Source organism: Harpia harpyja, chromosome Z, assembly GCF_026419915.1.
Source record: "Harpia harpyja isolate bHarHar1 chromosome Z, bHarHar1 primary haplotype, whole genome shotgun sequence".
In the NCBI taxonomy this organism is placed as follows: domain Eukaryota; kingdom Metazoa; phylum Chordata; class Aves; order Accipitriformes; family Accipitridae; genus Harpia; species Harpia harpyja.
The window spans coordinates 113,278,961-113,291,234 of NC_068969.1; the positions used below are offsets into that span (position 1 = coordinate 113,278,961).

The 12,274-nt window shown below is 52.6% G+C and overlaps 1 protein-coding gene across 4 annotated transcripts in view; it reads left to right on the plus strand.

Moving 5' to 3' along the window:
• The first annotated feature begins 3,386 nt into the window (after positions 1 to 3,386).
• The window catches only part of CTIF (cap binding complex dependent translation initiation factor), a 143,050-nt gene continuing 134,162 nt past the window's right edge, over positions 3,387 to 12,274 (plus strand). The window contains exons 1-2 of one of the 4 annotated variants that reach the window (XM_052776519.1): positions 3,394 to 3,498; positions 4,183 to 4,261. The gene's annotated coding sequence lies outside the window, so the exon portion shown is untranslated. Of the gene's footprint in view, positions 3,499 to 4,182; positions 4,262 to 12,274 lie in introns of those variants that run through there. The other 3 variants (XM_052776516.1, XM_052776517.1, XM_052776518.1) reach the window with 3 other exon arrangements.

Here is a 12,274-nt window from a genome sequence, read left to right on the forward strand (position 1 = left end):
CTGGGAGACATCCCCATCATCCCACCTACGTCAGAAGTACTCGGGGAAGAAGAAAGGAATTCTCTTCTCTTTTAGTTTATTTTTTCAGTACCTATCTGTATGTATAACTGAGCTTTCCACACAGGGGATGTATAATTTGAGCAGAACACAGTACGTTCAATTTTGCCTTCAGCTACGCTCTGTGAAGCCAAGATTTGCTCCAAGCTAGGGAGGGAGCGCCAAGCTACCGGCACACCGCAGCTATGAGCAAGGTACTTTGTAAATATTCTATATTTCCCCTTCGAAGCAGCAGGTTCCCATCATTGCTAAGCCATTTTAAAGGGTATTGCCAGGGCGAGGACAGAGTTTGGCACGGCATCTTTTTGGTTGCAGTTTGTGCTTTCAAATATCTTTGCGTCCCTGGCTGCTCTTTCCGTCTCTTGCTATTTTCCTGGGACAAAAATCTTGAGTTTGGATCATTTCCCACTGGCAGAGATCCACCAGTTCCTACTGAATTAGGAGAGAGCTGAGGGAGGCTCTTAACATCTTCCCAGAGATGCTCGGCGCTTTCCCGGAGGCAGCCCTGGGAGGATGCTGAGGCGGGATACAGGCTGCCCGTGCGGGTCCCAGCATCTCGTGGACTATGTGCTTGGCAGCATAAGGAGCCAGGCAGCCTGCCTCGACTCCCTCTGCTAAGGCGATGGAGGAACTCCTCTGATGCCTCACCACCTCCCGAAACACACTCTTTTAATAAAGAGCCAATTTAATTTCCCAAGCACTGAGTCATCTCATGTTATTACCTGGCGTATGGTACCCAGAACAGCAGCCACAGCATCTTTTCCCTGAAAGAAGGATGTTTCCATTCCCTCCTCCATCCCCAGCTTTTCACAACTCGTCTCTTTTTTTTTTTTTTTTAAGTGGAAACCCTCTTCTTTCCCAATTTCCCTCCTTTCTAAGCCAGAAGCAGGGACAAAAGGAGGAGGCCGAGCTGCTGAGCGTGCACGTCGGAGGGGCTGAGGCACCAGGCTGGAAGGGAGCAGGGTTGCACCCGCATGGGGATGGGACAAGCAGCTCCGCTTTGCTCTTTGGACCTGGAGCCACACCAGCTCCTGGAGAAAAGTCCCCGGCTACTGTAAAGCTGCACTTTCTTCCTGCTGGGACAGGTTAATAATGAGCCATGACCAGTGTGGCTGTGGAGCTCCAGACCCACGTGAGGGTGGGAGCGAGATGGCAGTGATGGCACCTTTTCCCGAGTGCCAGGCTGATGCTGCCCGGCACCCATCCCACATGCCATATTCCCTGGGTTTCCCTTTAGTCACCCTGCTGTCATCCCAGTCCAAATTCCAACCCCCACCTACTAGAGGAATGAATCCAGTTCTCTCCCACGCTCCTGCAGACACCACGCTCTGCGGGATGGGTCATTTCCCACACCCTTAAAATCTCAGGCTGGAAGTTGTGTGCCCTGATCCAGCACCCATCTGGGCTCCTGAACCAGAGCAGCCAGTCCCCAGCCACCCTTCTGCTCCCAGCAAGGCTGGGGGGGCGAGCACCCGGGATGCCTGGTGGCATTTTGCAATGTCACCAGGTCAAGGATGACTTGAGCAGGTTGGGGCAGGAGCGGGATGCACGGAGAAGTCCCACCACGTGGGGCCAGGACCTGATGTGCCCACCCAGGACTTTACACATGCCAGCGTGTTCACACCGTTAATATTACGGGCCGGTGTTCTCCAAAGAGGGCGATTTGCCATAAATAATTAGCTGAGATGAATTATTATCAGGTTAAAGTTGACAATCCCAGTCACGCTAGCATTTCAAAAAATGGTCATTAATGCAAGAGCAGAGCCTACCTTTTTTTTTTTCCCCCAACCCTGCTCCCATACACCAGGAGCATCCCTGGGAAATCCTGGTCCTGGGGACTCTCGGCTTAGGGGCTCGGGGGGGCTGGAGGGGTGCGGGGGGGTTGCTGGAGGAGGAGATGAGCCGGGGAAATGGGATGCGGACAGAGCTGTTGTCTGCCCCGGTGAGCTCTGCACGGCGGCTCAGCCTTCGCTGGAGCGATGTTATTGGCGCTCGGATTAATAATTAAACCGTAGTATGATCACAGATACAAATATGAAAATCCAGGCAGTTCCCCTTCGCTTAAAATATGACAAAATAAAAAAAAATCTGGAGCTAAATTAACAATGTGCTCTCCCAATTATAGCCACCCTCCGGTGAATATAAGGTTGTCATGGCAACCTGCCCAGCAAACGATACGGCCAAAAATAAAGCACAGCAGGGAGAGAGATCGTCTGAATCCGATTTTGCCGTCAAAGTAGAATTAAGGTTTCTTCAGAGGCCAGCTCTCCTGGTTAATTTATGGCTGCGGTTCTTCCGTTGATGTTCATTAACATGATCCATTTATCCGGATGAATGTTACGGTAGAGCTAGACGGAGAGCAACAAAGAATTCATGGCTAGAAATAAAGTTACCTCTTGAATATAACCCAAACAAGAAGAAAAGAGGAATGATGAGGCGGGTTGGTGGTTTTGGGAGCCTGATGGGGTGAGGAGAAGGTGGTTTAAATCTCTTGTAGGAACGTTTCCAAGTGGGTTTGAGCAGGTCTGAAGGGGCTAAACGGATCCAGCTGGCTAGAAGGGCGTTTAAAAGGTGTTTAAATTCTGGTTTTTACATTTCTCGACTCACGAGTTTTGCGTATTTATATGGAAGCGCTTGGTTTATATGGAAACACTTGATTTATATGGAAACACTGGCAGTCTCCTTCTTTTAAGCTCAGCTTAAAACCCACCTCCCTAAGGCTCGGCTGGATGCGGCTGACCGGGGAGGAGGAGGAGGAGGAAGGTGCCTGGCAGAGGATGCCGTTCTGGGGCTGAATCCCGAAGGATGCAGCCTGGCTGGCCAAGCAGATGATCCGGCTGTGGAGGTGGGAAAATGAGAATTACGGTGTTCCAACCCGGGCAGAAAAAAAAAAAAAAAATAACCCAAAACCACCGCCGCCACCACCACCAAAACCCAAAGGGGGGGCTGACATCTGGGCGCTTTAACGGCCGCTCCCCCCGGAGGCGGGTGGGCTCGGTGCTCCGGGGGGCGATGCAGACCCCGCTCCGGCATCCCGGGACACCCCCCCCCCGGTATCCCGGGACACCCCCCCCCCCCCCCGGCCCGCCATGGCCGGCCAGGCCGGGCGGCGGGGCTCGGACTACAACTCCCGGCAGGGCTCGGCGGCGGGGGCCGGGCCGGGCGCGTCACTTCTCCGGCCGCCCCGGCCCGTCCCTCCGCCGGCGAAGCCGAAGCCGGGTGTCTCCTCCCGGGCGGGCGGCGTCCCTTGTTGTTTTCCCCCCCCCTCTTCCCTTCCCTTCCCCGCCCCGCCACCCCCTCTGGGTGTCCCCGTTCCCCCCCCCCCCCCCTTCTCCTTCTTCCCCGTTCCCCTTTCCCCGTTCCCCTTCCCCGCCCCTCACCTCAGCGCGGCGCCCATGAGCCTCCCGGCGGGGGTCTGACACCGCCCGGCACCGCGGCACGGTAAGGCCGGGAAGGGAAGGGAAAGGGAATGGGAAGGAGAGGGAAGGGAAAGGGAAGGAGAGGGAAGGGAAGGGAAGGGGGGGGGCGATGACACAGCAGCCGGTGCTGTGGCGGGAGGCGGTGGTGCGGTGTGGTGGTGCGTGGGGGGGGGGAGCACGTCCCGCCTTTTGTTTCCCCTCAGAAATAATAATAAAAATAAACAGGGGCGGCCTGCTGGGCCGCCGTGAGGGGGGGGGGGGGGGTGTTGAATTTTGCAGATGAAGCCCGGTTGGGGATTTGGCCTCTGGGTTGGTTTCGGTAACCGCCTTGTGTGAGCGGCCTCGTCCCGTGTGGTATTTGTTTTGTTTCGGGTTTCCCCCCCCCCCCCCCTTTCCTTTCGCTGACAATTTGTGCGTGGACGTGGGGGGACCCCCCCACCCCCCCAATATTTCCCTTCGGCGAGCGGTGGGAAGGGCGGTAACGGGGGGGGGTGGCGGAGGGCCGGATTCGGGTACGGCTCTCGGCCTCTGGAAGCTTCCCACACCGCTTCGTTAGCCCTGACGAAGGGCAGGGCTGGCCTCTCCCTCCATCTCCTCCACCCCCCCCCAACCACGACAGACAAAACGGAGAGGGAAACCCACGGGATGGAAACCCTCGGCCGGTCCCTGTCGCGATAAACGTCGTTCGTCGTTACCCCCTTTTCAGCAAAGCTGGCGGTGGTCCGGGCACGGCAAAGCGCCGGGGCGGGAGGAGGAGAGCGGCGGCAACGTGCGCGGGCACAAAGGTACCGCCTGGTTTAATCCTGAGCATCTTTACGGAGCGGGGGGGGGGGGGAACGCGGACACGGACACCCCCGGGTGGGATGTCCGATGCTGCGTGGTCCGGAGGTGGGAGCATCTCCCACCTCCCGGGAGGTGTTTTCCCCATCCTTGACGTGGGGTTGGGTTTGGGTGTAGCAAGCGAGGACTCGCCAGGGACTAGATTTTATTGTCGTTTTATGATTATTGTTTTCCTGCAGAGTCACCCTGGCTGCACGTGGTCTCGGGGACCGGGGGTGACAGTGCGGGACAACAGATGTTGGCGGCAGCGGAGCAGCCGGCAGTCGCGGGACGTTTTTTGCCGCAGCTGCCCCCAGCAATGCCGTATGTCTGGAGGCACAGTTGCTGGGTGTCCCTGGCCTCCCAGTGCCCCAAAACTCGGTCCTTGGAGTTGTTTTTCCATAAAATGAGACTAAGATTTATCTCCCGGGGCTGTTCCCTGTGTCAGGCTCCTCTGAAGGGGTGAGACCCCCACCAGTAAGACCCCACACTGGATGAGGTGACAATCCCGTTGGATTGGAAAGGGGCAGGTGCCGTTTTTCCAGCATAACGAGGAGGGCTGGAGTACCCCGGGCCTCTCTGGAGACCTGGTGGCTCCCCTGAAATAGACCGTTTCCACGTGTCCATCTGTGCCGCTTTCATTTCTGCTTCCTCCACCACTCAGGCAGGTACAGGACGAAGCTTGAAGTCACGGCCTTGTTAACAGAAACGAAAGAGATGGGAGGAAGCAGAAGATACACTGAGCTTCCAGGCCGTTTCTCTCAACCCAAAGATAACAAAATAAGACCAGGTGATTTAATAGTCCCTCCTCTCCAAAATCTAGGAAGGCTTTTTGATGGTGGACCATCCTCTGAGCATCCAGATGCTGGTGGGGGGTGCCACGCAGGATGGAGAGGGAAGAGTCCCGCTCCGCTTATGGCTTATGTGACCCTGACAAGCAAATATTTACACTTTGTCTCCAGTGCGTGGAAAAAACCCATTTCATAGTGTCGAACCACGTTATTTTTCCCCGTAAGGACCATAAAGGCTTTGCTCTGCCCTTGCTGATCCTGAGGTCCAAGAGCAAAACCTCGCACTGGATTTTATTCCCTCAAGCCTTGAGTAAAATTTGTAGGCTGTGGTTTCCCCGCATTAAGTGTGTTATCTTTGGCAGAGAGATGAGCGGTGTCTGTTTTGGAAAGCTCAGGCTGTGATTGTATGTAAAGCTCTTTCCCTCTGAGTTCTCTGTCCGAGCCCTCCTTGCCATGTGGGTACTGAACTGGAGGGCTCTGCCAATTTAAGGTGTCATGGTTAAAGTGTTGTGGGACTTGTCCAGCTCTTAGGAAGCATTTTTTTTAATAATTTATAAGATCTCACGTTGCTTTTAAAGGAAAGCAGAGGAGCAGTGGTTGTTTAGTGAAGGTGACTTGGGAATGCGGCTTGTCTCAGGTGAGCTGGACGGTAAAGCTCAGCACCCAGGAGCTCCTCGGCCAACGGGAGACTGGAGAAACCATTTGCGGAGACGAATTGAACACCAGTTCTGCCTTTGCAGGGGGATGTGGGAGAGGAGTGAGCTATCTGGGGGGCTTGGCTTGCTTTGACACCTTTACTCCCGTAGCTCAGTCAGCCTCGTGCACAAATGGGATGGCAATGGTCTACGCAGGGTTCCTGAGCGCTGTGAAAAATAGTGTGCAAAGCGTGAAAACGTCCTTCGTAGTTGTTAGCCCTTGATCCAAACTGTGGAAGGGAAGATGACGAGGTGCTAAGCTTTATCTCCAGATGTCCCTCCTTCAGCACTCTCTCTGTCTTGGAAGAGAAAAATACTCTTTTTTTTTTTTGCTCTCTGAGCATCCTCATTTTGGGGTGAAGTGCTCTGTTGAGGTCACTCTACAGTGGTCTCCTGGGGAGGACAAATTTTGCTACGCTGAGTCTCCCCTTCCTTCTCATTTTGGGTCTCTCTCTCCTGTTTCTCCTTGCAGCCATCATTGCTGCTGCTTGGTCTTTTCCCAGCAGGAGTGGTGTGAAATTGCGGTAGTTATCACTGGTTGAGTTTTTGCCTGTAGGTCCCTGCAGAGCAGCAAGAAAACGCTCCTGGACCTTATTTAATTTCATGTTCTTGCTGCTCAAGTGAGTCTTTGGGGTCCTGTGCATTTGTGAGGAGCTATACCTAAAAATATAGCAAGACCCTATGGTTTCTGTGGAAGCTGGGGGCAGCAGATGAACTATTTCAGGAGCTTTTTGGGGCACATTTAGCATATTGCGTGACTATTTCAGTGGAGCAATTAAATACTGCTAATGATTTCATTGTTCTTCAGTTTGGCAGAAGTATTAAGACATTTACGTTACATGTGCCATTGTTTAGTTTCAGAGTTAACAGGCTGCTGCTCTGTTTGGGGTAGCTCATGGTCTTCATCAGGTTGGGGAAAGGACAACTGTTGCTGTCTTGAAAATCTGGAAGTGTTGAGGCTTCTGGACGAGTAATCTCCATAAATGCTTGGGGATGTTCTTGTGAAACTCCTCGGAGAATGTGCAGTTCTGCTACCTGAGTATAATTAGCGCGTTACCGAGTCATCTGAAATAAAGGGCTAGTGTAGCTAACCAATAATTTTCTGTTTGTTTGGGAGACTGGCTATTTTATTTTTATTTATTTATATATAAGTGTGTGCATATGTATGTAGTCATTTACAACATAGATGCCGTGCTGGTGATCCTAAGAGAAATATGTTTGCTGCTCAGTTCAGGCTGAAGTGGGGATGACACTGGATGTTCTCAAAACTTTTGTGCATTTAACCGTCAACTTTGCTGCTGAAAAGAGAGGTTTTGTTTCTTCCACGTCTGCCTTGGGTTGTGCCATGGTTGGTCTTGGCTTGCTGGACTCTGCATCGTCACTGCCCGTCTTCTGCAATGTAGCGGTACCCCAGCAGTGGCCAGGAATGGGGATGGTGTCTCTATAATGGATTTGAGATCTTTGCTGTTTTGAGTTAGCTTTTGGAGACTCCTTTGAGGCAGTCCATGGACCTCTGAGGCTTTAGGGATCACAGGTTGATTAGGAGTAGTCTCATGCTTACTTCAGAAAAGCCATTGCTCCTGTCTCTTCTCCTACAGAGACAACCTTTGGCCTCCCCTGTCCTGTCCCCCAGGCACATAGCAGTCGTGGTACAGGAGAAGAAAAACCTGGTTTCTTAGGTGGTAGGAGAAGCTGTGGTGACAAAACTAAACTGCCTCTGCTATCTCTGCAGGACCAAATCCTGCTGTGCTTGTCAGCCAGGAGCCTGCTGCAGGAGTATTTCATAATGTGCAGCAATTTATTGAGGGCGTCTCCTCTGTGGCCACCAGCACTAGCTCAGCTTCGCCCTCTTCCCCAGCATGGTTGTGTCCACCATGCTACTGGGTGGTGGTGGAAGTCATCTGCATCTCTGAGGTGGCAGGATGGAAGGGGTTATGGGTGGCATGATGGGGAGCAGAGGTGGGCGGCTGTGTGGTGTGCCCCATCACTTGGTGTCACGTCACGTCTGGGAGACCTGAGGATGCACGCGGGTACCCACAAGCTTCTTGTTTCTCACCAGTGATTTTAACTGGCCTTAATGCAAAAAAATGCCCAACCTTCCCCCTCCCTCTGGAGCTGGCCCAGTTCTCTGGGACCGGTTTGTACAGCCTGTGCCACCCCGGGAAGGCTACACCACCGCTGGAGCCTGTCCCATGCCAAAGCAGAAACTACAGGGAGACACACAGCTGCCACCAGCTTCCCCAGCCACCTGCGACAGGGAACTGTTAACAGGGTTTGTAATTAAATCTGAAAACCACTTTTGAACTCATGAAATCCTGGAGGAGCTTTGTTGCTTGGCTTGCGTTCAGTGGGACCTTGGGAGAAGCTTGAGAGAAACTTGGGAGAAGCTGGTGCTCACAATCAAGCTGTCGCTGTCCCTCTGCCGCCGGTCACGTTGGGTGATAGCTGGCATGGGAAGCGAGCGGCTGGGTTGGCGTGGGAAGGCTGGCACGGGAGGCTGTGGCATGGCAGCACGTCATGCTGCAGCAGTCTGGGTCTCTGCAATCAGCTGTGCCATGCCACGCGGCAGGGATAGCACCCAGTCCATCTCCAAGCTATCATTGAGAGATTCTTCTACAAATAAGTAGGTACGATCCCAAGTGTTTTGCATCGTTTGATTAAATCTCACAAGTCTGTCTTTGCAAGCACAATGCTTTCGAGCTAGAACCTAAATACATTGCAGATGTTTCAGGGGTCTTGGCCGTCATGAGCATTGAGCATCTCATTTGTGAAGCCAGAGGTTTGCCAACCGGCATGGAGCTGGTCACGGGTGGCACAGCCTTGGGCGAGATCGGGGCTGGGGGCAGCTGCTTTGCAGAGCTGGGCTCACCCGTGGCCATGGCTGCAAGCTGCTCCTGCTACGTGGTCCATGGAGATGTCATTTTGGGGCCACCAGCTTCTGCAGGTGGCTTTGAAGGGTGTTCAGGGCTGTGAAAACACATCTTAGTGTTTGCTAATGGGGGATCTTGCAGGAGTAATCGTGGGGTGAATTTTAAAGGGTGTTTTTGTCCTGCAGACAAGTGTGTGCTCCTGTCACCAGCGGGACTATGGTATAGTCTAGGTCCAACCAAGCCAGCCCGAAGCAGTGGGCTGCAGATGCTGTTTTGCTTTTGGGTGCTGGCATCTCCCTCCACCACCCAGCCAGAAGCAAACCCCCTGAGCTGGAGGGCACCGTGTCCGCCTGCAGTGAAGCCAGAGGGGATTTCAATAACGTGCCATCAGAAATACCATCTTGGGTGACTGGGCAAGAGAGGAAAAGAAAGCAGGAAGGGTTGTGGTTGTGCTGTGGTTGTCAGCTGGAGTTTAGTAACAGAGAAGTGTTTTATGTCTAAGGTGGTGTTTGCTTTGCATGGTGAGAAGAGGTGGGGGTGGATGCCTGCACCTGCAGGAGCTGTATTCCCTTAGATTAGGGCATACCGGTGATCCAAAAAATGCCTCTTCCCAGCCAGGCAATCAGCTTGGAGGCATCTTTGATTACATTTTTCTCTGGCTCGGGAAGCCAGGCTGGCGATCCTAAAACTTGCAGCAATAATTTTTGCAGCTGGGGGCTTTACAGCAGGACGTGGAGGCTCGGGCCGCTCTTGGAAATGATTTCTTTATTTTTCTAGCCATGTGCATATTTCATCACTGCGAGCTAGTAGATGAGTTAGGTGGAGTTTTCAGGGTCCGTGGGGTCTCACCACGATGGCTACGGATGCCTCTAGAGGAAGAGGCGGCCATGGATGTGGATGAAGAGGCTGAAGAGCTGCAGGGGACCAGCTGCATTGAGGTGATGGATGGCTTTCTCCAACAGCTTTTTCCCCTTCTTTTGAGACCAGCAGTTTCTTTCATGCTGGTGGCAGCTCTGCAATGAAACACACGCTTCTGGAAAGCTCTTCTGGTGAATGCTGAGTTTTCCATCCCTTCCTGCATCCCTGCTCTGTCCATCCTTGTGCCGGCCTGGCGCAGGCAGAGGAGCATTTTTTCCTGCCTTTGCGGATGCTCGGGGCAGCATCAGTGGCGGGCAGGATGTCGTAGCCCTATGGAGCACTTGGTTGTCAGCAGAGCCGCAGCATCCTTCCCTGCTTGGATGCTTTTAATGCAAAGATTCACCCCAGGGTGCTGGTCCCTCTCCCTCCCTCCGGGGTTTTGGAGCATCTGCAGAGCACACATAGTCTTTCTTGGAATTGGCTCCGAGAAAGGATGTTTGCACGGCTTTTTTTTTTTTTTAACACATTTGCATTACATGGGGTGAAAGATTTATTTATTGACTGCAAACAGCCACTTTGAAGCTTCTCCTCTGTTTCTGTGCTTGCTTTTTTTTTTTTAATTAACAGAAATGAGGCTTATGCACTCAGACTGGCTGTCACTTGCTATTCCTCCAGAAGCTTTTTTTACCCGGGGACTAATTTCAGCCAAATTTGACAGAGGAGTGCAGGTCTCAAAGATAAGAACTTACAGGCTGTAAGAAAGAGGGTGGAAAAGGGAAATCCAAATTTCTTCTTGCCTACAAGGAGAGGCTGCAGCAGTCGTGAGCTTGAATATGGTCTGTCTGGGTGCAAGTGGGTAGGTTAACTCAGGAGTACCTTTAATAATTCACTGAATTCCCTTTAAGGAAATAACCCAAATCTTCTTGAACATGGGGAAGGAGGAGCTGGCCGTAGGAATGCTGCCAGGGAGGGTGTGATGGGATGATGCTAGATGACCTTTAAAGGTCCCTTCCAACCCAAACTATTCTATGCTGCCACGCCGTTGTCCCAGGACTTTGTGCTTGTGCATGACCACCGAGCTTGCAGTGAAAAGCTGATTTACCTCCAGAGTCTCCTGCCTGTACTGGTATCCCACCATTCAAAAGGGTTTTCCAGCCTTGCCGCTTACCTGCTGGGATGGATAATTGGGTATTATACTGTTGCTGCTCCTAATAGTGGCATTTCACGTGCTGCCACCTAGAAGCTCACGTAGACCGTTTGCACACTGAGGGGTGGATAAAATCTGTCCCTAAAAGCTTGGCCAGGCTCTGCCTATGCTCACTGCGGTTTCCCAGCGAGACCGAGGTTGTGGCCAGCAGCATCGCCTGGAGGAGATGAGGCAGCAGCGCGGTGGCTTTTCGGCACCATCAATGGCCTGTGAACTTGCCTTGGAGCTGGAGCTGCTGTTCAATGTGATTAGTGAACCCCTGGTTCCCAAAGGAGCCAGGGATGATGCTCTGCCCCTCTCTGCTCCTGACAGCCTTTCCCATTACAGCTGCAGCATGAGGCTGCCTTTTCTGTCCCTTCTGCCGTCACTGTATGCACTTTGATTTATTTTTTTTTTTAAACTGGGGATTCTCTTCCTTTTTTGTCAGCTTGGAGAATGATTTTCCTTACGCTCTTCTCTATTTAGGGCTCTGGGGGAGGAAGTGACTCAGCCTTTCCCCTGCTCTGGTTTGCACAGTCATCTCTTGCTGGCTTTGCCGAGGTTTTCCTTGAGCACCTCCAGTTACGCTCGCTTCATTCAGCAGGAGCCTGTCTGCCTCCTCACCGCACGTTTTGGTGGGGAAGGGCACGGTGGGGGAGGACGAGCTGTCGGCAGGAGCTTTCCCTGTGCCAGGAGGATAGTAATGCAGCGAGGAGGACACACTGCCAGACCTGCAGCAGCTCCAGGTCTCCTGCTCTGCTCCTCATCCATGAGCACAGACATCTGCGGAGAGGCAGGCGAGTCCAGCCAACTGAAATTTTGGGGGCTAGCCTAGTCATACTATAAAAAAATTGATGAAATTTGATGGCGCGGACTCGCTAGGGAGAGGAGGTGATTCCGGTCGTGCTGCTGGCACTGCTGAAGGATGCTTCGCCTAGGCACTGATGGGAGATGTCTGCATGGATGATGGATGGATGATGACGTTTGCTCCATGCAGGACTGCTGCCAGCTTGCCTTTCACGGCAGAGCTGAACCGGCTGCTAAATACTGGGGAGGAAGCATCGCTTGCTCTCCGCAGGGCTTTCAGACACTGCTGCTCAGCGAGGGAGTCACTAAATCGTCTGCCACTCTAAGTGATACCAGGCATTTGGCGTGCCATGTACTGTATTAAAAATGTTAGTTTCAGGTTAATTGTTCTCCTATCCTGGAAGCCAGCACAGCTGGCTGCAAACTCTGCTTCTTTCTAAAGGGGAGAAGGGAAAATAAAAAGAAGAAAAAACTCCCCAGCCCCCCAGAACCCTTCCTCTCCCCTCCAAAACCCAGAGACCGAAACCCTGAAGGCAATTGTGATCTGCTCAGGAAATTCCAACATGTGCCACTTATTCCTTTGTTTTATAAAGTTGTTGGAGGAGGAATTACCTTTGTCTCAAATTATTCTTCTCTCAAATTTTACCTTCTCTCAAATTATTACTCTCAGGAGTAATAATTTCTGTGTGATAGGATCCTTGCAGAGGATGTATGTAATGGAATCCTTGCTGGACAGATCTTACCTCCATGGCAGCTGTCCTTTGCTGACGGT